Source organism: Triplophysa dalaica, chromosome 6 (assembly GCF_015846415.1).
Source record: "Triplophysa dalaica isolate WHDGS20190420 chromosome 6, ASM1584641v1, whole genome shotgun sequence".
In the NCBI taxonomy this organism is placed as follows: Eukaryota; Metazoa; Chordata; class Actinopteri; order Cypriniformes; family Nemacheilidae; genus Triplophysa; species Triplophysa dalaica.
The window spans coordinates 21,201,348-21,226,218 of record NC_079547.1 but is presented as its reverse complement, the minus strand read 5'-3'; the positions used below and the strand labels follow the sequence as shown (position 1 = coordinate 21,226,218).

General features: G+C 36.9%; 1 protein-coding gene across 1 annotated transcript in view; it reads right to left on the bottom strand.

Annotated features, from left to right (window-relative positions):
- LOC130424624 (contactin-4) overlaps positions 1 to 24,306 on the bottom strand; it is a 74,381-nt gene extending 50,075 nt beyond the window's left edge. Inside the window, exon 1 of the mRNA XM_056750440.1 lies at positions 24,244 to 24,306. The gene's annotated coding sequence lies outside the window, so the exon portion shown is untranslated. The remainder of the gene's footprint in view (positions 1 to 24,243) is intronic.
- Between the last annotated feature and the right edge of the window lie 565 nt (positions 24,307 to 24,871).

Below are 24,871 nucleotides of genomic sequence, written 5' to 3'. Positions count from 1 at the left end.
GATTAGTTGCAAGCATTGTTGAAAATGTAGAGTATGTTAAGAGTATTCAGAGAGAGATAGAGACAAAGAGAGAGAGATGCCCCATTCTAATCATTAAAACTAGTCAGTTTAGGGAAGTCGTGTTTCTTGGCAGCCATCTTTGCAACATCTTTGGGTATTAGGGCAGTTATTAAGTAATTCAAACAAGACACCAATGGGAAATACTGATATTTCTACAATCTGGCTAAAATCCCAATTAAACAACATATTTAAAATCAACCATAATGCATAATGACCAATTTGTGCCTATAAAACATTATTTTCAAGTTGCTTTAGATGCTACGCATGGGCAAAGCTTCGTGAAGGCTGCCATATTGAGAGTTGCGTTCCTCCCCTTTTATTTCAACGGCAGTTACTTATATTGTTATATTAATGTCTTTGTTAACACTAAGATTGGTATATTTAAGTACATCAGTACATTAAGTCGTGTCCTTTGGCGACCATCTATAGCATCTATTTTAGTCGTAGCAAGACCAAAGTCCTCTCTGCTTGAATGGGAAAGACAAATATTTATAAAATCACTGACACGTTTTTCATGCTTCTGTGCATGGCTCTCTGTGGAGCCCCGCCCCAGAAAATCGCCAGTCGATTGATGATTGGTTCTTTTTACTAGAAGGCGGGAATACTTTAGCTAGAGCGGCCATTTTGAGTGTTGCCTTCCCTCCCCATTCATAGCCGTGGCGACTGTTGTTAACATCTTTGCACTTGTCCGTAGCTAAAAAATACCTCTTGGTGACATGTCCTGCAGTACTGCGAAAATAATATTGTTTGACTTTTCAGCTCCTTCAACAGAATTCAGCTTGGGCTACTGAGGAGAAAACTCAAGGGTCACTGGGCTAACTCACAGACTGCACAGAAGTTTCTGAGTCTGCAGAACTGTGTCCATGAGTGGGTCGTAAACAACACAGGAGGTCCTTAAGAAACCTGTCTATCTCTGTTTCTCTTCACTACACTTCAGAAGTTAACACGAAGCACGACACTTACAGAAGTTTGAGGATAACAGTCATGAGCTTTGAAGGGTGTGAAGCAAACAATGTGTGGATTTTGTGAAACCAATAACAAGTGATGCAAAACAAAATACATTTCCGTTAAAAATGAAGTGTATGCTTGAAAAAAGTGTAGGCTATGTTACACAAAGTTCTTACCAAGTTATGAAACTGATAATCAGTGTGAAGTATGTTTGTTTCAGCAGGAGTTTGTGTGATCCTTAAAGTCTAGGTTAAAAAAACTGTAATTATTTTGCATTTCTAATTGATAGTTCGCCCAAAAATAAAAATTCTGTCATCATTTAGTCTTTCCAAACCTTTGACTTTCTTTTGCAGAACACAAAGAAGATATTTTGAAGAGAGCTAGTAACCAAACCATGGTGGTAACCATTCACTTGCATTGTTAATGGGTACAGTCATTGTTACCGATATTCTTCAAAATATCTTCTTTATGGTCTGCAAAGGAAAAGAAAAGAAAGAGGAAAGAATTAAAACAGGTTGGAAATGACAATTGCGTGAGTTAATGATGACAGAATTTTCTTTTTTGGGTGAACTATGTTTAAATTAAAACAAAGTAACTTATAATATTAATCATGGAGTAACGCATTGTACCATAGCACAAAATGTTTCCTCACACTGGTAACTGGAGAAATCTTGCTAAAGGTATGTAGATTTCATGAAAACGTCAGATACTTTAGTGAGATCAGTTGGAGTACACAAACGCTCTGCGTGTGGTAAGGTAATTGTTAGGTATCTGTGGGGGATCTCAGGGGTTTCAAAGGAAAGATAGCAGGAGCCTTGCTTGAAAAAGTTTCAACTACATGCTGACAGATATAAATAAATGGCAAGATAGACAAAGAATTCATGAAAGAAACAGACAAAACAGCATGTCTGAGAAACAAAAGAAATATCAGCTTCACACTCTGATCAGGATTTCAATCTCTATTAAACTTCAGCCTGGCTTTCAATCACTGATGACTTTGGTTGGTTGGCTGCTCTAAGCATTAGCTCATTTTAAAGCTTCAGCACCACAAATGTAAGCATTTGATAAGTGCTTTGTGTGTGTGATAAAAATGAGTAAAACTGGAACGACACAATGAGGATTTGTTCATTTCAATTTCAAACAAAGTCCTAAAGGATTCAGAATATAAAGTAATCTTACAAATTTCATCATCATAAGTCAACTTTTTTAGAGATCATTTAAATACATATATTTTTGATCAAAATTTGATTATTAAGATCAAAATATTCTTTGATTCCTTTTTTTAAAGGGAAAGACAGCATCACTGCAATTTAAAATGTTAATTTACTTAATTTTAAAGGGATAGTTCGACCAAGAATGAGAATTCTGTCATCATTTACTCGCCCTCTTGTCATTTCAAACCTGTAGGATGTTCTTTCTTCTGCAGAACATGAAAAAATATATATTTTAAAGAATGTTGGTAAGCGAAAACCGTTAGTCCCCTTTGACTTGCATTGGTTTTGGGTCCATATAATAGAAGTCAATGGGGACCAACGGATTTTGGTTACAAATCTTCTTTTGTGTTCTACAGAAGACAGAACGTCAAACAGGTTTAAAATGTCAAGTGGGTGAGTAAATGATGACAGATTATTTCCTTATGGATAAACATACATTCATGCTATATGGGATGCAAAACACAATATGTCAGATGAGTGGGATGTTCAAAAACTTTGTATGCATCTACAAAACAAAATCATGCCCACATTATCTACTGTGACTGCCGAGAACACTATCCCACAAGGCCATTGAGAAGATATATGTGATATAATAAGACTACTGTATACAAAAACACTTGCTTGCTTGTGATATTGTTTAATTTTAGTAGTACTGAACCGCCTTCATCTTCCAACTGAGACTGCACAGTCGCTAAAACGTTAATGCCGTTTCCTCAGAGGAATCGAGTCAGAAATCGTGTCTGTGCGAGTAGCAGATAGAGAAACATCAAGGAAAGGCTTCACAGAAAGAGGTTTTTAAGAAGCCTTTTCAAACTGTGGAATGTTAGAATGCAAAGCCAATTCCGAATGGCGAATACCATCTGCATTCATTCTAAGACCACCGATTTATCTTTGGCTTTTAAAAGCAGAGATGCTATGCATCTCCTCACCTAACCTTTATCAGCAAATATTTATTAGATGCTGTGACATTTACGAGTATCTAAGAACAAACACTGAAAAATGGCCGCAAAAGCAGCAACAGTATGCAAACCAGTTTGAGGAATGCAAAGCGTAACTTCGAAGGCTCACCTTAACCTTGCAAAGTTTGCAAAGTGATTTATTCAAGATACATACAGTACTCAAGGCTCTAAAAATCTGAAAGATGCCCACATTGAAAATCTGGGCATTCGAAATCTCATTTGAAACTTTAATTTGAATTTAAAAAGTAAAGGTACAATTAATTAGAAAGGTTGTGACATAAAATAATAATATTCTACACTGTTTTTGGCAGCTAAGCAAATTTGTGACATTTTAATCCTTTGCTAAAGATTTCGTATTTATTCCATTGAAACAACGGACGCTCTTTGGAATGTGTTTCGATTCTCATTCTTGAATGACACGAATCATCAGTCCATTTTGGACGTACAGCAATACTAATAATTTGAAATAAATGCTTAATCTCAGATTTGTATAGTATTACATTTTATAATATTATTTGTGCATTACATTCAAAAAAGCAAATCATTTCACTTTTGGACTACTTTGTATTCCTTCATGTTGATTTAGTCAAGCTCACAAACCCAAATATTTTTCGCTATACTTTAAAACTACGGGCAAAGAAAGGTGCCCCTGGTGTTGACTGCTCCAAAAAACATCCCACACCCAGGCAACATGACCCCATTCTTTGGTTCAGTGCATGCACTCTGCTCTTGTTTGTGTGTTTGTAAGCTAGGGTAGCTTTATTATTTACAGCACCCAGTTTATTCAATCATCCTGCAGCACGGCTACAAAAACTATAAATATCAAGAGCCTGGATCAGGAGAACTCTGAGCTCTCAGTCCAGACAAGCAATCACGTCTATTCATCCGGAGATACGGGGCAACCTGAGCACACCATGCAAGACCGTCTGAGGACCGTCTGAGATCATGGTCTGCTTGGCTGCAATCAAAACTTACTGGTTTACTTTCGGCGTGGAGTTTGCTCAGGTTCTTCAGACATTGGATGGCATCCAATCGCTACTTTCTGTCGCTGCGTGGCTCACCCAAAACTCAAATGTGACCAGAACATGCTGAAGTCTCAAAATGTAATTGAGATAACAAACAATAAAGTTTGATCTCAAACATTGATTTCAGTTCTTGACATGGCATTACTTAGTCAGTATTTAAAGGGACACTTCACTCAAAAATAAAATGTCTGTCTTCATTTACTCATCCTTGAGTTGTTCGAAATCTGTATAAATTACTTTGTTCTGATGAATACAAAGAAAGATATTTAGAAGAATGCTTGTAACCAAACAGTTCTTGGCCACCATTTACTACCAAAGTAGGATAAATGACAATGGTAGTTTGCTTTCCTACAAATACAGATTTAAAATATCTTATTTTAACACGGTGGCTTAGTGGTTAGCACGTTCGCCTCACACCTCCAGGGTTGGGGGTTCGATTCCCGCTTCCGACTTGTGTGTGTGGAGTTTGCATGTTCTCCCCGTGCCTCGGGGGTTTCCTCCGAGTACTCGGAGGAAAGTACTCGGTCCTCCCCTGGTCCAAAGACATGCATGGTAGGTTGATTGGCATCTCTGGAAAAAAAACCCGTAGGGTGTGAGTGCGTGAGTGAATGAGTGAGTGTGTGCCCTGCGATGGGTTGGCACTCCATCCAGGGTGTATCCTGCCTTGATGCCCAATGACTCCTGAGATAGGCGCAGGCTCCCCGTGACCCGAGGTAGTTCGGTTAAGCGGTAGAAAATGGAATGGAATGGAATGGAACTTTTCATACTATAGTACTCAATAGTGGCCAAGAAATGGTTGGTTACAACCATTCTTCCAAATATCTTTCTCTGTGTTCATCAGAAGTGAAATGTATAAAGATTTCTAACAACTTGGGGTGAGTAAATGATGACAGAATTTTGTGAACTAGGTGAACTGTTCCCTAAAAGATCTCAAGGTTATATTTACATAAAATGTTCTCTTGAATGAAGGTTTCATGCAGAAAACAGTAAATCCCCAAAAATGACTTTAGCTGGGTGTAGTCTTTAACAGACTGAATAAATGATGGAATGGTAAAAGATATTAGAAGAATGTTAAACTACCAATCAATTACATTCTGAATTCAAATAAAAACTCACCCCAAATGTAAAATTATTTCAAAAAGTGTTTTTCTGGTAATGTTTCATTAAGACAAAGTTAAAAGCAATAGCAGTGGGACCATGTGACTTTTCTATTCATTTTGATTAAGCTATTAAGGAAATACACAGACATCGTCTTCAAGGACAAACCACCTGGGTATCCTACTGTATGTCATTAGGATAATAATTCCAAGTAAACAATTTACACGTGTCTTACTTTAATAAAACGCCTCAGTTTTACTTGTGAAAGTTTAAGCTCTAATCTAATGCCCAAATACAAATGTGAGATTTAAAACTGATCTACACAAAAATAACAACAGCTATTTGTATACCCAGTCTGTCATGCCCACTTTACCAAAAATGCATAACACAATAACCATAAACCTCACACTGCGTCAATTATCCAAATAATAAGATGCCACTGATTAGGATTTATAAAAAAAAACTCAAGGATATTTATATGTAACGCATCTGGCAGATGCTTTTATCCAAAGGGCAATGGATTCAAGCTATATACATTTTATCAATACATGCGTTTCTGTGGAAATGCCTGCAGCTTCATTTAACTATAATCTTTTAGAAATTCCTCTGAGGTGTCTGGTACATCTGAGAAATAAAAAACTTCCGAAGCAGACTGCGTAAAGTAAGTAGACATGAATATTAAAGAGTACCTTCATATAAAACCATATACAGACTTCTGTGAGAATCATTATCATGCAAAGAGACAGACGGTGCTAGAGGGCGACATGAGTATATACACAAAATAATAGCGCTGGCATATTGTCAAATGAATGAATTTATTAACACTGTAAGCCAGCCAAAATGTGTTTACGGCGAAAGAGAATTATGGCTCTTATCTTACTGCGGTGATGCATTTTCTGTACATTATTTCATAATGACACCGCTAAGAAATGCTTTTGGCCATCGCGAGGAATTCATCTTTTAATATTACTGCTTTTCTCCCCATACGACAAAATGAAACGCCTAATTTCTCGAATCATAATGTCATCAAAGATAATTAAGTTCAAAGGAATTACGCAGAGTTTAACATTCTCTGCGCTGAATCCTCAGGAACACTGAGATCTATTTTACCTCATGATTACAAATAACTTTGATGTTCTGAGTGTTCGGCTTTTCTGGAGCTAGCATGGGCGCTAGCGAAAACGCTATGAAGGAGAACGCGTTTAAGAAAACGTGCTGAGACTGTCTTTTATATGTATGGCTCCAATTCGGTGTCTCTAATGAAAGTAATTCGGTAAGATTAGTCAAAGTTATCTCTCTTAATAGGGAGAACTTATCACGTTGATGGTGTATGCTAGACATGGAGGCTAATGGTAATCTATCTATTCTCGCTGGGTGGCGGTACGAGAGATGGGGGGTCTGGCCTTAAGCGTTATGAGACGATTTTATTCAATACACAGGCTGATGAAAAGCAGATGAGTAGCATCCAAGTGACTCACATACGTGGCTGCATATATTAATGCATTGAAAAATCAAGTATATATGTATTAACGGTGGAATCATTGAAAGATTTGCAGTATTATATATTCTTGGATAAAAAAACATTATAAGAGCTAGAATTCTAAAAACAGCTCTACAAAATAAATAAATATTAATTCGACATAAAATGCTGAAGCATTAAATATATTTAAAAGGTGTGATAGCTATAATTGGAATTCAAATATATATCGAGAAAAATTAAGACAATATTTCAGTATTGAAATATTAAATATAGTATGTACTATATTTTGTAACCATTTCAGGAAAAAAATAAAAAATGTTTTTCAAGAAGAAAATTAAGATAAACAATCAAAAAGAGGTATAAACTATCCAGGTAACAATAGCTTCAACCATACATTTGATAGAAATGCAAGACATCAGTTCCAAACTTTACTATAAATGGATAAACAACTATGCAAATGTGACATTTACCATATTGACAAACTTTTAACACACACAATGTGCAGCTTTATCTGCAAATAGAAAGATAAACAGAAATAAGATTAGCAGAGGTTTAGCTTCTCAGTACTTGTCATGTTCATTAAAATGTATCAAATGTAGAGCCAGGTCTTAGAATATATTCCCAAAACACCGGCCAGGATAAAGACTGGCGCATGGCTGCTTTTGCCATGTGATTTCTTCCCCCAGCTGTTTTGAGGACAGCCTCTCTGGCTCCTGTTAAAGCAAACGTCAATCAAACGTTATCTCTGCTTGAACGAGACACTGTGCTTACAAAGACCAGCTAAGACCTGTCCAACAGGAGATGGTGATTATTGGAGAGAATGTCATTTCGAGATCCATGCTCTGTCAACCCCAGTTTATGAAAACTGTGGCGTCCTCTCACTCAAGGTCACATCTGTGATGCCCTTGTGGGGAAAACTGGCTGACATTTCTGTTAGATGGCACTGAGAAGACTCAAGGATCACTCTCAAAGATAGACCAGATGACAATCGTGTGACAAAAGCTATTGTTTGGAGTGAGGTGTACAATGACTTGATGCCAACGATAAGCTTATACACTGTATTAATTCAACAAAGCTTTTAGTTTTTTTTTAAGTTAAATCAAATTGGCTTAATAAGTCAATTCAAAATATTTTGTGTTCAACAGAACAAAGAAAATGACAGAATGATTTGTACTACTATGGTTGTCAATGTTGCCCCAGAAATTTCAGCTGCTAACATTCTTCCAAATACTGTCTTCTTTCTTTGTGTTCAATAGCACAAAGACATTTAATAAGGTTTGGAATAACTTGATGGTGAGTAATTCATGATAGAATTGTCATTTTGGATCAAATAAAAATGTACGGCACACTGTAAATAACTCTGAGAACACTAAATGATCAGCATCCCAAAGTGAACAAATCAAGCATCACAAGTGTATATTTTGAGTTCATACTGACTTTAATATTCATCTTAAGATCAATATATCACCCAGCTTAATCATCACCACCACAATGTAAATAGAGAACAAATAACCCTGCACAGACACAGCACAAACTAAACACAATGCCATTGTTACTTTTATTATCTCACCTTTGCCATTTGCTTGCAATCACCTGCAAAGAGCTGTGCTCCACACCTTTTTGGTCCATAACAAATGACACAAAATAACCAGCTTGTTTGGTCAGAAGGCGCTTTGAGCCTTTCTAAAATATTTACCAGATGGGCACAGTCCGATCTGCACTCTTCTCCCTTTTCTTTTCTCTACAGAATGAAACATAGGCTGTAAAATTTTAATTGGCATTTCACAGCCTCTCTTAACACAACAGATCTTACATTGTCAGTCACAGACAGACATAAATAATATTCTCTCTGAATGCCTAAACGTGTCGACTCGATTGTACATAACTGTAACAAAATTATTATGAGAGCGTTTTGGGTGGTTATCCGAATGTGCATTACTATGTGGCTGCTATTGTAACCGGATCTACCTGCACCGCTCTCAGCGGGCCTCAAACCAGGTCGGTCCGGCATGGAGGTCGGGCAGCCTATCAAGGAGGGTAAAGATCCCAGTCTCTAGCGTCTGTCGTAGGGCGTCCGCTGAGGTCGGGGAGTGAGGTTTTCACACTGCACAGCACTTTAGCTGGCCTCCGTTACACTAGGATGTCTGGGTTGTTGCTAGGGTGTTGCTAGGCAGGTGCTGATTGGCCTTCTTGTGTCTCAATAATAATATCACTGTATGATCTCAGGTATCATTTCATGTCCATAGCACAAATACGGTGTTAAATGCCAAAATCTGATCGATAGTAACAAGACTGACTTTAGATAACAATCTTTAAGGTCAGCAAGGTTAAGGATTCGAAAAATGAGCTGGATGAAGTCAGGCATGTTTATCGGAGACCGGAGGATGCGTTTGTACATCTATGAACATTTGTCGAAAAAAGCTCTTCAAATCTTTACCACCTGTCAAAGTCAGCCGGTTCAGACTGTATTTAACTTCAACTCTGATATGGATTTTCACAGAAACCATCTGCATTAAAGCTCTGCGTGCGCCTTGATCCGTGCAATCCCGCTGTGTCGGCTACAGCGCGTGGCAGAGGTCTCCCTGCGCTCTGACCCTCTCTGTGTTTACTGCACTTAACCATCTGGCTGAATCTGAGCAGCAAGGTCACATCTCAGACACATCCACACTTCTATTCCCACAGTGGAATTCACCGTGCTGAGCGACGACACAAGTTTGATCTCAACGCGGCGTTTACGTGTTGAGAAAAGAGAGATCACCTGCCCGACCACATTCAACAGCCTCGATAAGCAGGTGGTTTTCTGAATGTGTTTTTCATTTCAAAGGATAATGCATTTTGAAAACTTGTTGATGGTTATTTAGAGAGCTGTTGATGGAGTAAATCATGTTTACGGGAATTAAAAATATATATATATAGATAAGGTATCAAAACTAAACAGTCTTATTCAAACTTTCACCTATAATTTTGCCTAAGTAAAGCTTTTAATAAAATTTGCTTTTACTTCAGTGTACTAAATTCCCTTTTTTGGTCTTGTTCTTGATCATATTTAATATAGAGTTGTTTTGATCGCATGGAGCTAAATAAGGTTTCTATAGTGACAAATTCGGAGGTTGAAGAGGATTATACTATATCTACACTGTAAAAAACAACTGATAAGATTTACATATTTTTTGAGTTATATGTTATTAAAATAAAATCTAAAAAAACTGTGTTCAAAAAAATGAAGTATAACTTAATTAAAATGGTAGGAAAAGACTTCAAAAATTGTTCAAGTAAAATTTTAAAGGGGGCGTAACACACACAGTTTATGCCGATCTCATATTAATCTTGAATACCTATCGAGTAGTATTGCATACTTCGTAACTTCGAAGACTCTTTAATTTGACCACATTTATAAAAAACAGATATTTTACGATTATTTCCGAAAACAGGCAAGCCCTGAATGCTTTAACAGGGGGCAGCACGAGCACACAATACATCGTTGCATTATCCCTGCATAACTATTGATTAACTATAAGTTTGTGTTTGTATACCTTCTGCAAATACAAAGACATATGACTCAGTTTCACTTACCGTGCTGTTCATGACCGGCATGTTTTAATGCTGGGACCGCTCAATCTACCGGTTTCAAACAATCTCCAAATCCAGTGTTATATCCACTGTTCTCTGTAACATTTCTCACCAAAATGCAGTGAACAAACAAACACAGCAGAACGTTGCGAAGGCAGTGCTCTCTCTCTCTCTCTTACTTCAGCTGGTTGACATGTGCGCATGCTCCTTCTCTGGCTCTACCTGGTTGACGCGTGGGCGTGGTCTTTTATCTCGTTCTTACGGGTTGACCCGTGGGCATGCTTTTCCTGGAGACTTGTCCAATAATAGACTAAGAAAAGTTGTTGCGTAAGGGAATTTTATATTCGAAAGAAACTTTCCGAAACCTACACGAAGGCTGGGAGAGTGAATCAAGCACAGAAATACTACGTCACACGTCCAACTTGTTTTCTGAAAAGTTGACCATTTCTAGCATGAGAAGCCAGCACTTTTAACATTGTAAAGAAGTCACAATGCATGAAACACTTTAGCACATTCCCTTAAAGAAACTGTGTGCAAAACTTTGCGTAAATTAACAAAAAAATAAGTAAATTCTCTAGTTGTTTTTTACAGTGTACATGTATTCATTAAGCTAACACATTAAGCATGTATTCATTAAGCTATCCAAGGTGGCTTACAAATGGGAAACCATTTAACATTTTGTCCACACGGAACTTCCCCATAACTTAATTCCTATAAGTATTTCAGCCCTGTCACATGGTGTGAAAATATAATTTCTCTCAAGTTAAGCAGTAACCTTTCAAATGAAAATTTCCAGAAATCTATCAAGCACAAATGGCATCATTTTCTGATAAAGCACCAGAAGCTTGTGACAGTTTTTCACGAGAACAAGCAAAGCAAACATTCCACAGCTATGCGGCCTCCATTAGAAGCTAATTCTCACGGCAACGCGAGACAACAGACCAACACATTCAAAAACACATAAAAACTGTTGTGATAAATGACAACTGCACAACTTCTCTTCCAAAGGTCTAAAATTGGTCCTTGAAATCAACTGGTGCCGGACAATAAAGCGAAATTGAATCAACCTTCCTATTCTCAACTGACGATATTGAGTTTCCTCCATTGGATCTGTGCCATTTGCGGAGGGGGTCTCAGGTAACTCTCCTCATTACATTAACAGAGCAGAGCTCGCACAACCGCTCTGCCCTGCTACTTATACATTATGCAAAGTGACAAGCAGATTTGTTTGGGGCACATGGGAATGATATGCATGTAGACAAAATGTCGCTCGCTCAAGCCGAGACGCTATTTATAATTCATACCCTCTTGTTGGTTTACACCGACAAAATGAGAATGAGATTTAAGTGCTCGGATTCAGATGAGGTCGAAAAATCCACATTACATAAAACTTGCTCGCTCTAACAGACGGGAGGATTATATGGAGTCGAAGAAGATTATGTAATTGAAGAACTGTTGATGTTTCTACTGCATTAATATCTTTGGAGTATCAGACCATGTTAAAAACATCAATTTTCTTGTTTTCAGCCCACTAAGAAGCAATACAGTGTTTATAGAAGACCGGCGGCTATGCTGCGAGGGGTCAGTTTAAGTACTTGTAAACATTTTATGGACATTGTAAAACACATAATGCATGTTTATACAAAGAAAATGGGCAAACGCATAATGTAGCAGAAAATATTCTCAGTTCATTTCTGAAGCGATGCTAACAAATCTATGTAACTACTCTTGTGAAAGAAGAAATCTGAACCTTAAGCAGCCTTGACTAACAATTTTCATTCTCACACTGACAAAAAATATAACAGAAAGTACAGCGTTAATTCCCTCAAGCTATTTTGAAAGCTGTTGAAACATGAAATGAACAAAACTTTGTTAAATATGGTGATCTTTACTTGTGTTATCTAACATACTATTTACTGTAATCCGCCAGTGATTTACAGTCCTTATGGATCAAAACTGAAGGGGACGGTTTTACCCCAAAATTATTTCATCATTTATTCACCCTATGTATAATTTTCTTCTGCAGAACCCCAAAAAACATGTTTCAAAGAATGTTGGTGACCAAACAATTTGGGACCTCATTGACTTTCATTGTATGGACACAAACCACACATACTGTATAATATTTGATGTTAAACGTAAGAAAGAGTCATATATAGGTTTTGAACAACATAAGAGTAAATAAATGATGATTTTTTTGGGTGTTCTATCCCTTTAGGCATCTTTAAACACTAGTGTGCTTTAAAACATTTACAAAATTCGCATGTAAAATATAAGCTTTCAAAACTTCTGATAGAAGTCTCTCACTTCTGCCAGTAAAGATCAATGATTCTTACGACATTCAGCTTTTTCTACACTTCAGTTTCTTATCAGATTCCAAAGAGGAGGGAGCCACTCAGTACGCCCCAACCTAACATCCTGTTTCTATGGAAATTACTGCATGGAATGGATCAAAACGGTGCATTTCTGTGTAATTCAGTTGGTCCTTTTTCAAAGCTTGGATTCTAGACTGGTTTCCAAGTGAAGCCTTTATTTGCAAAAAACTGAAAACTCTATATCAAAAATCATTTTTATTATGTTATCACATTATAATTGTGTTTTATTTTGTTAGTTAGGTAGTTACTTTCAAGTTGTTATTACTTAATCAAACCAATTGCAGTTTGATTGATAAATTGGAATGCACAATTACAATGTTTTTGCAAATGAACTCTTCAAATGCAACATTTGACTGTACAGCGCCACAAGAACCCATTTCCACGAAAACAAACTTGTGATTAACTCAAAATGTTAAAACTTTTATAAAACTGAACTCAAACAAGTAATTACAAACAACCTTCAAAGTAAATTGTGTTTTTCTACCATCATCATCATTCATTTCAATATGGAATATAAAAGCGCCATTGACACGCTGGCTCGACTAAAGTGGCCAGTTAAACATATTCAAGTGATACTCTGCCAGATAAACAATTTGCTTTACTGACTGATTCAAGCCTGTACTGTAATTGTACGTCAGTAAATGGAAATGTAATCAGTAGAAAAGAGGACACTGGCATTACCATTCAGGGCTAAAATTATGTTTCTGCTACAGCTGTAATGATGGTTCTTTTAAATTTGCCAGGCCTGTTTTTTGTTCAGAACACCTGCCCATGACCATGTGAGAAGCATATTATGATTGTACATCTACAAATTTATATTTCAAATCTTGCTAGACATAAAACAAACAGCTATATTATAACAGTAAGGACCAACTTAAAGGCTTAGTTCACCCAGATATGACAATTCTGTCATCATTTACTTACCCTTGGGTTTTTCCAAACCTTCTGCAGAACACAAAAGAAGATATTTTGAAAATGCTGGCAACCAAACAACATTGACCTCAATTGACATTCATTGTACGAACACAAACCCCTGAGACATTTCTCAAAATATCTTCTTTTGTGTTTAACAGTAGACAGAGTCATGTCCAGGTTTTGAATGGCATTCATGTGAATAAACAAGACAGACTTTTTATTTTTGGGGTAAAGCACTTTGATGTCTCTTCAATATTTTTTCTCCATGTCCCACTGGTAGATTAGAGTCTAATTGGCACTCATTCCACGGAGCACATTCCACATGATAGTAGATTGTAGCCCTCTCTCAAACTCTACCATTCAACCATGAAAATTCTCCTGCGGGAATCTCGTACAAGGCTTGTCCTTTCGGTACAACCACATTAAACCTCGGAAAGAGACTACATATGTGGGTTTTTTTCGAGCACGAGATAATGAGCTCATATTCTGTGAAGCCATGCTGAAAATCATCTCCATACCCCAGTGGAACTAAAGTTCTCGTCATCTACTGGACCTTGTTCTTACATATCGTCCATCCCAGATCCAGCAGCCCTCCCAGATCTCATCACTGGACTAGACTTAGTCTTCAGCGGGGACGCAGAAGGTCTCAACCCCAAATCTGGATATTATGTTATTCATAAGCCAATCATAAAAGAGCACGAAAGGTTGGCACGACATTTATACTTGAAGGGATAGTTCGACCAAAAAAGAAAATTCTGGCATCATTTAGTCGCTCTCTTGTCATTCCAAAGCTGTTGGACTGTATGATACTTTGGAGAATGTTGGCAACTGAACAACAGCGGTTCCCATTCGCTTCTATTGTATAGACACAAAACCATTGATCAATGGGTACCGCTGTTGTTCGTTTATCAACATTTTTCAAAATATCTTCTTTTATGTTCTGCAGTCAAACAGATTTGAAAAAAAATATAGTAAATGATGACAGAATTTTCATTTTTGGATTAACTATCCCTTTAAATTGATATATAATGTATGTCGAAATTTATATAGTAGTGTGTATTAAGTCACTTAGCAGTGACATAGGATATTCTATACAGTACAACTTGAAATCAAGCCATATCATAACTGTGCTTCTATATGTCAGAATGCACTCTTGAGTGTATGATATTACTACAATAATGGCCATTTGTGGCGTTAAAATAAGAAAGTTACAAGTCAATATGTGCAATACAAAGATGAATAGTGTACTTCCAGGTTCAAAGAACTCTAATATAGTTGAGCATATTCAGGCAACGCCACCGGCGGTAACTACTTCTCCCAGGGATAATACCAGTGACAAAGTTGGTTCAAAATAACCAATGTCTCCAATAAAAGGAGGAAGCACTTCCAACTTGGCACTCCGAATGATTTATGGACTGCAATCGTAGGCCCATGTTGGGAAATCAGGATTCCCTGGCCAGGAACATTGCATTCTGGTTCAATACCAGCTGGGGACAGCATTATAGTCACTATCTCTTAAATAAAAAAAAATCGTATTGTGATTTATATATGTGATGGCGGAGATGGCAGCACGGTAGATCCTCAGAATTACCGTGTTTACAAGACATGCTTCTGCTAAACCAGAGCATCGCTCTGATATGTCTGTATCCGAGAGAAATTTTGGCATTTGGAATTAACTAAAAATCATTTTTGTTGTTTTTATGAGACCTAATTGAAACTACAATGCGTAAATCAAAGACATGAAGACTACTATAAAAGGTCTTGAAGCAAAAATGCTGTGATAAACAAAAATGGAGGATAAAAAGCTATTTCTTTCCACAAGCCGCTCTTGCTTTTGGGCCACATTAGGAGAGTGAGAGAACGTTAAAAAGGCTTTCCCAAACCACTACAAACATAAACAAGTCTACTGTGTTGACAATGAAAGCACATTGTGGCTTTTGAAGATAAAGTTAAATCAGTCATGCCAATGCAACTGTAATAGAAAAAGACAGTTTAAAGGTTTAGAATAATCACAGATGTCATGAGTTATTTTTCAGTTCACCAAGACATTTTGTTACTTCAGAAAGTAAAGACGGAAGGGGTTTGATGATGGAACAATGCTGATGAAGGGAACGTGGACCACAGCCTGAGAACAGAACAAAGAAGTTTGGTAACAAGCGGCACGACATGACACGACATTGGCCTGTTCTTACTGTAATGGGTTTGTCGCATCACACCGCATTCAGCGTGGACAAAATGTTAAATTATAATGGGTTCTGATGCTTTTTTGTCTTTAGTGTCTCGTCGCGTCCGGTGTCCGGTGTTAGTTTATTTTTGTTCAATCTTACATACATAATAAATCTTAAAGATGTGCGTTTAATAATTTGATTCGGTTGTAAATGTTCTGTTGGTTGAAATCTGCATTATACATGGTAAAATACTGAAACAGAAAGTATTTATGGACTAGCGTTGTTAACACCTTTCGAAGTGGACTATATCGCCACTTCTGTTTGAAACATAATAGTGCAGGCTTCTTCTCGTACATACCTTTACTGTACATGTGTTGGCGTCACATGACATCAGACGGATATTTTCTGCAAAATGGTATCTGAGAGCTCAACATATAAATCGTATTTCAAGCATACCTTTGCAAATCTGTGTTAAGTAAGGAAACAAAATGAACAATATGTACAACAAAATTTTGAAATGCATGATAAATAATAAAGAAAAGCAGCCAATCCGAGCTCAACATCCTATATAGAGACTCCTTCAGTACCGTTTAAAACGCATCGCAGACTGCCAAGAGTATATTTTTCTCTTTCCTCTTTTCTATTTTTCAACCTTTGGGTAACATGGCAGCCCAAGGCCACGGTTGCAGCACAAAGAATTATGGGTAATCACCACGCCACCCAATCCCTCTTAGCGCATTTCAGTGTGCAAATTCTCCGCTTGAATGATTAGCACTAAGAGGGACAAGTTTTGGTTTATTGCAGATGCGAGGAGTTCATCAGACCAGCAGCTCATTATAAATCTATTTAACACGTACAGCTCTAATCATGTAGCTGACTTTCAAATCTCTCTCACACACACTTCATGGCTCCTTTCTAAACTATTGATTGAGACGTCAGATTATAACAATTAATTTCATTTTAATTCAATCTGATCGGATTATCTGATATATTTTGCCAACTAAAATGTTCACAAGACATTTGATCAGATTTTAATATAAAAAAAAAACAAGATGTTATATACATGACGGGAATGTAATTTCGATTCGCATTATAAAGGGCGGGTTTGCAATTTCTGGTGCCCCAAGCAAAATGTTAATTTGAGTATACAGGGACATGCTGCAATGCCTTGCTTGTGGTTTATAAATAAATGTGGATATTGATTCAAAAGCAAAATCCACTATTATGTCTTTTAAGTTGCTTTTTCTTTTAAATAGTATGTGACAGAAGATAGGAAATAAACAAAATGACCGAATCACTAAGAAATAAACTAAGCAAATCACACATAAACTAAGCGAGCGGACAATTTTTTCTCAAAAAATTATGGCATTCGATTAAATCAGACGTGTGATTTTCTTAATTTACCAAGGGTCTCCATTTAGGGCACACATGTAACCTTACATAACCTCAAATATTCTTGCAATTTATTTGTCAATTTTTTGCTATTTAAAATCGACTCAATTTGAATAAGAAATATGCTTCAGCACTTGCCCATTTTCACTCAAACAGTTGCAAGGCTTATGAATAAACTTTTTATCATTTTTGAGTTTGAAAATAATGAAGAAACATGCTAGTAGCTACTGTACACACATGAATCACACTCATGACATGAAGACATTACACTATAATTAGGTGCATCTTCCTACAGGGGTCCGCAAACCAACAATAGCATTTACAGCAGAAAATATATGGATTTCATATTCTTGATAATTGTGCATCCACATTTTGGGTGGCACCACCAGTTTTCTCAAGCTGCTTACGGTTGACTAGCAATTTTGTTTTCCAAAAAGAAAGTGTTGTCACAACATGACTGGTGCTTATGTGCTCACTGCGTTACATCATCTGATGCAGACTTGTGACATTATTTACACTGTGACTCGATCAACGGATGCATGTTAATAAGTTCACAGCAGAATGCGGTAAGTGCGAAACGCAAAACAAACAAAAAGTTAAGTGTGATTTACAGGTTGTTTGAATGCATAATCATGTGGAATATGATTCATTGAATGGTTCATTTTATATACTCTATATATTTAAAAAGGTACGTTGTAAGTCAATTTAAACTGACAAATTTATAAATGTTAATTTTTCATATAATGTAATGCACCTTTACCATTCCATCATTGGACTGATGTCCACAAAATCTATACAACCATTAACAAACAATTCTTGTGTTTGATGTGTAAGAACTTATTTCATACTCTCATGTCATTCCAAACCTGTATGATGTTCTTCTGTAGAACACACAGAAAGAAATTTTGAAGAATGTTGGTAACCAAACAACATCTGACCTCATTGACTTACATTGCATGGACTGTCTTTGCATACTGAATAAATGATGACAGAAGACTGAAATCTGTTATAACGACTAGTTCAACAGGCACATGTGGGTATGGTTCCATCCACTTACAGTTATAGCGTATAAACTCCTCTTTTTATACAAGTTAATTCAAAACAAAATGTCTACCCTGCAGAATGGATTTAGTAATTCAACCAATAACAATGCAGGAATTTTCCTCCACGGACACAGATTTCATCTTTGTAAAATAAGTCAAGGAAGGGCACGCCAACTCCATCACATACTACGCTGATTGATTTGGACATTTGGAGCAGAGTGGTAACATGGGGAATCTTAGAAATGAATGGAGCCTCCCTTTCGCAATGGTACATTAAGCTATTTGCGGCGAGAGATGAAAAAGTTAATACGAGACTAGCAGTTTTCCAATCGTTTCCTGTGGGATTTTTCTCAATTACATTCCCGCTGCTCCGCAGTGAAGTGAGGCTCAGAAATTTCATTCGGAGTTAATGTGATGTTAATACTTCTGCCAAAGACGAGTGCATTACAAAAAGGTTGGATGAATTAACCCGCACAAAAATAGCAGGCAAGTACACGAGTTCACACGTTTCCATTTAGATCCTTCAAAGCTTCATGTTTATCAGCTAAATTCTTTTGACTCGAGTACCAGTTATCTTCAGCTTGTAATGTACAATCAATATCTTAGTGTTGTACATTGTTCTTTCATGTATATTGCAACAACCTGACTTTATGTTCACAAAGTTTAGAAAGAAGAGTACTACCCCTCCAAACTAAGTCAATAATTCTCATACATGCTTCAAAAAAGGCCTACAAAATGTTTTTCACAGCGATGACATGAAAGAACAACACTTAAAGGTTCTCTTTACTCGCTTTTTTATAGTCTGAAAACTCTTTTTACCACTACAAACTTTTTGTGAAAGCATCCTTGGATGTTGAAGGTTCTTTATGGAACCATTCAGCCAAAAATGGTTCTTCTATGGCATAGTAAAGCACTTTACATTTAAGTGTATACGCTTTATGAAATGTATCACTCTCGTTTTTTATTAAATGTTCCTGTTTATTCTTCATCCTGTGTCACTTCTGTAAAGCTATCTTTATAGTGAAAAGCTCTATGGGGAATAAATGGAAATGACAACAAAATTTATGTCAAAATCATAACTCTTTTACGATTGGGCAAATTTTGCGACTTTTTGCTAATTTATGTGAATTTGTACAATCTCATTCATTCATTTTAGAACGATAAGCTTTCGCACCAGTGATGTTAGGTTTAGGGGTGAGGTTAGGTTTTAGTACATCTTGTAAAATAGTTACGAATTCCTGTGAGATCAGCTTGAAAATGAATGAAGGTTTGAACTCCAAGCATGTGCTTTTAAATGTTGCAAAAAACTTTAAAACAAAGAAAAAGTAAAAACCTGCTTCACGTTTGAGAATATCCATCCTGTGACGGGACTACGTTACGAATGACCTTTGTTATACACCTAAAACATGCATGAAGACTAAAGAGGGTCAGTCACCTCGTGAGAATGCCCGAGCACGGAGGACATTTCCCCAACAGTTTTTATATTCCAATAACTCCACTAGAAACGCAGTCTTAAAACATTCATGAGTCGATGTTGTTGCACTTGCATGTTTAATAAAGATGCATGTGACTTCCATTTGGTTAGGCTGCAAACCCCGAGAGCTACCGTATAATCCGATGATCACATCCACACACGATCAGCCTCCAGTGAGAATCCTTCAAGATCATTTCAAACAAAAGCCTCTATGAAATCAACACGTTATAACCATTTCTTAACATATTTACAGTATATCTGTATGCAAAATTGATTTTGAATATGATCTATTTGCATTTGAGATACCTCTCCAACTCCAAAGGGCAATAATAGTAAAAATCTACAAGGAAATGTTTTATGTTTTCCTATTTTATGCTCTTATTTTATACTATAATGCACTTATAACGTGATGTAAATGAAACTTTAAAACCCTCTTGACATAGATTAAATGCAACACAAATAATCAGAAAAGCTATTTCTTAAAATGAAATGAATTTTTAGGCAATTTATGCGCAAGCACACCGAAGATGAGCATATAAGACTCTTTAAAAGTTGAAATTAGTCTAAAAAGCCCTATCTGAATAGTTCCTCAGACTAAAGGGAGGAATTTGCATGTAAATGTGGAATCGTAGAAACACTTAATGGCTATATCCTACGATTTGAACTTTAATTATGGACCCCTGAGGCAATAGAGACTATTGTATTTGAGGAGTTACAGGTTCCTCCCACTTTAATGGCCATACAGCCTTAGGTTATGGCAAATATGGTTATAAATTCAAAACAAAATCTTTTATGGGACCTCAAATGCATTTCAAACAATAAATCCACTCAAGCCCGCAGCTATCAACTTAGACAAGGTTTTTACAACTTAGACACGTACTTTACTCGTCCTGAAGAAAATATCAGACTTAACTACTAGACTTGAATTTTTCACGTTATTCTGTTTTTCAAGACTCCTGGAATACTATGCGACCAGTTGAAGGTCCAGTGTGTGAAATTTAGCGGCATCTATAGCAGTGTGTTTGCACTCATTCCACCCCTCCCTTTCGAAGCACTACGGGGGCTGACACAGAACTAAGATGTTGTCATGTTTTCATTTCTTTGCCAGCACTCAGTAGAGCAGTTTGTCCATTTAAGGCTACTGTAGAAACAACATGCCGAATTCCACACAAGGGGACCCCTGGTGTATATACTGTAGATGGAAAAAGCTTATTTATAGGTTTTGAAAACATATGTTTCATTATGTAAGGTCTTTACAAACCTATGAAGGCATAGTTATGTTTATTATATTGTTTTCTGTCAATAGATCCTTCAAAAAATCACACACATCACCTTTAAAACGGCTAACAGGTAAATGGCGTGTAGAACATTTCAAAGTAATGTCCTATTGTAGTTTCCATTGTTTAGGAAGAACAATAGAAAGCTTTCACCGTGTACCTTTTCTTTTGTGGGACCATAAATCAAACCTTTTCAGAAAGGATGATACCACCGTAATCTCAGAGGATTTACAGTTGGAAATAGACCTCTGGCAGAGGACAGTTTCAAAGTCTTCCTTTTCTGAGAAACATTAAGAAACTGCCTGAAGTCACAACTCATGCAGCGTCTAAACAGTTCAACATGAAGGTCTTGATTTTTATTGAATACTTGTTTTCGTCCATCCAAAGCAACTTGCAGTGTTATTAGCATGTGCCTTCCTTGGGACTTGAACCAATGACCTTTGCATTGCTATCGCTATGCCCTACCATTCGAGCTAGAGGAAAAGTGAATAATCCATAGTATATTTAGGTGAATAAAAATGTAATGCAAGTTATTATTCACAAAGCTGCACATAAGACGCTCAGACGTAATGCGGCATTAGCAGTATTTTTAGCACGTGGACGCAGAAAATGACTAAACTACTTTAACGACGAAAACTGTACAGAACAAGATAATTCCATTCCCACCTGCTCTAAGCATTGACACTGAGGGCTGTGATTTATTCATGAACGCTTGCACGTGCTGTCAGGAAGCATTAAATCGCGGCAAGTGACTGAAACGTAGGTGGGGGAGAATTTGCTGAGAAAAGCAAATTACAGTTTCAAAACAAAACAAACTGAGGTGTGGACACTGCATGTCTGCCACCCTCTTCAGCTGCCTTCCAAAATAGACATTTGTCCCAAAGTGAACCAATCAAAGCTTCTCCATGTTCGAGTAGCTCACCTCGGGAGCGACTTTGCAGAGAGTGCTGTTCTCTGTACTAGCAGAAATGAAAACTCCTTTCTTTGAAGAGACTCAAGTCTTTGATAAACGTACTGAGTGCTTGTTTACTGAACAACGACTTGTTTCAAAAGGTGTACCAAAAGATTATGAAGGAATAAGATCTCAATTTAGCTGCAGTATCTTCGGTGTCCTCAAGTATCTATTAACATCAGAGAGAATGGATACGCCACAGTTCCCCTTCAAGTATATTCTAGTGCCCGTGCTTACTTGAAGTCATACAGCATTGATATGGTCCTTGTCCATACATATGCTAGATAAGGATTTGAATACATTTTCTTCCTTTATGTTTTTAAGACATCTGCTATGCTGATTCCGAATTGTGAATCGCATTGAAGGACCCTGTGTAACATCACATACTTGTAAGGGAAAGGGCTGAATCTGAATGTGTTAAGAGCCAGCTGGATATGATATAAGAGCGTTGGCATGAAAAGACAGCGGTTTGCTGCAGGTGCTCAACCACAAGACGTACGCATCCATCACTAAGATCTCTATCACCTTGCATGAGATGAGACCTTTAGGCTTCCAATCTCACAGCCGGAGTGGCTTGTAATCTTCACTCAAGACTAAAACAACCAGAAAATTCCAGACATAAAAATCTCATCTTTCAGGTTTCCCCCCACATTTAGACTAATGAATTTCTTTCTAATTTGTTTTAATCAAAATAACTAATATCTAAATATTGGTGTATCATATGCTTTATGTGACCACATCTTTGAACTCCAGTTTAAAGTCAAATAATCTAATTGTACCATTAAGAGCATCAAAGTAAAACCATGACGATGACAAGAAAAGGTTCTGTGAGATTTCAAGATAATGTACAGTACTGAGATTTTCATTTCTAACATCATAAATACAGAAAGTATTGAATCTATTCACACTGCATATAATCACAGTATTTTGCACAAAAATCTGAGATTTGCTTCTAAAAAAAAACATTGATTTCAATATTTGGCATTACCCAGTCATATTAAAGATATCATGGTTGTATCTTCCCAGAATACTCTTCTTATAGAATGATCTTGTAGAATACAATAAAATCACAAAAGGAGTTCAGAGGCTGGGTCATATATGTTGTGAAGCATGCCTCTACCTTCAATCTTGACATGAAATGCCACTATCAATATTATGTTATTATTTTAACTGTGTACAGTATTAGCATACTTTTGCATGTAAATCAGCAATCAACAGAAGGTGCTGTAATCAATGCTCTAAATATTCAGCTGGTAAGTGTGTCGATGAGAACGCTTATTCCATAAATATAATTTTTCAGCAGTTTATTAGCAGGTGCCAGCAGAAGGTTATTCACTCGTTGCCATCTGGAAATAGCGTGGGAGGCCGTTGTACCCCAATAATCAACAATATGACATCACACATACAGTGTGGTCTCATCTGTCCCTCTCATCATGATGATTTATTCAGTTTATGGGATTTGTATGAGACTCTAACCTCAGAAAACTGTATGTAATAGATTGTTTATTGACTAAACCACGTCATTCACCCATTTCAAGCTTAAAAACCAAACTCGATGTGCAAACAAACGTATCGTCAATCACTCGGATATAATAGAGATATGCTAATACTTTCATTCAGATAACAAGAACGCAGTTTATACCCATTCACACTTATGTTACCTGATAACAGAAAATAATTCATCCTTATGGTTTCCATTAGAAATAATGGAATATCATATGGGATTTCTATTACTAACTTCTAACTTTTAATTGGGTTTTTAGATGATACAACAAGTTTAAACAATTCTTCGTACTCTTCAAATTCTCATGCGTCGTCCTTGGCGTCTTTGAACGCAGGTGCGCGCGCTGTGTTGCGCATCGCATGTTAAGATCCAAACTGAAGATCCAAACCATTTTCTGACATAATACGGAATAAATCTAAACAGATATGAGCGACCTAAATAGACAAACTTAACGACAAACTCTACAACCTGACATATCTAAATGCATGATTAAGCCTATAGACTGACAGGATGAACATAAGTGTCATTCATGTATGAAGGAATATAGTGTGCAGCTGTTCGGGACGTGCCGGAGATGCGAGTCATCCCGTAAATAAGCGCGTAAGTGTCGGATAGTACTCACAAGCGCGCGCATGCCACTGAATACAAATAAATAAGCGTTTATTTGCTACTCCCGGTAATTGTGCATCATAAAATAAAACGATGCGGAATCGATGAAAGGGTTTAATAGACATTTATATGCTAAGCTTATGCTTTAATCTATCGCATTGATGAAAAAGACGGTCTTACCTTTAAAACGAGGTCAGCTCCAGTAAACGCAGTGAATGAAAGGGAGGGGAAGATGTGGTGAGGTCTGCTGTCCGAACTGTTGCCTCTCTCCTCACAAAGCGCATGTATTCTTATCTGAACTAAACCCCTCCCCTGCTTTATATTATGTTTAGAAACGGATTAGTTCCAGACCTGTCCATACTTATTCCTGCATATGTTAAGACGATAGTCATATACTGTACTTCTATGCATTTTTTAAACCTTGCATGCCTGAGGTGTCAATGTGTGTCATATGCTTTGAGGAACATGTCTGAGATGGAATCTCACGATTACACCCATCTTAAAATGATTTAGATGTCCACATCAGTCGAGCTTAAAATATCCTTTTTTACTTGGAGATAGTTCCCCCACAAAAAAGCAAATTCTTTCATCATTTATTCACCCTCCAGACATTTCAAATGTGTATGACTTTCTTCTCCAGAACACAAAAGAAGATACTTTAAAGAACGCTGGTAACCGACCAACAGTGACTTCTTTCGTATGTACGTTTACAAAATCACTGAGACATTTCTCAAAATATCTTCTCTTGTATAAAGGTTTTCAACATCATGAGGATGAATAAATGACAGATTTTTTCCTTTGAGCAAAC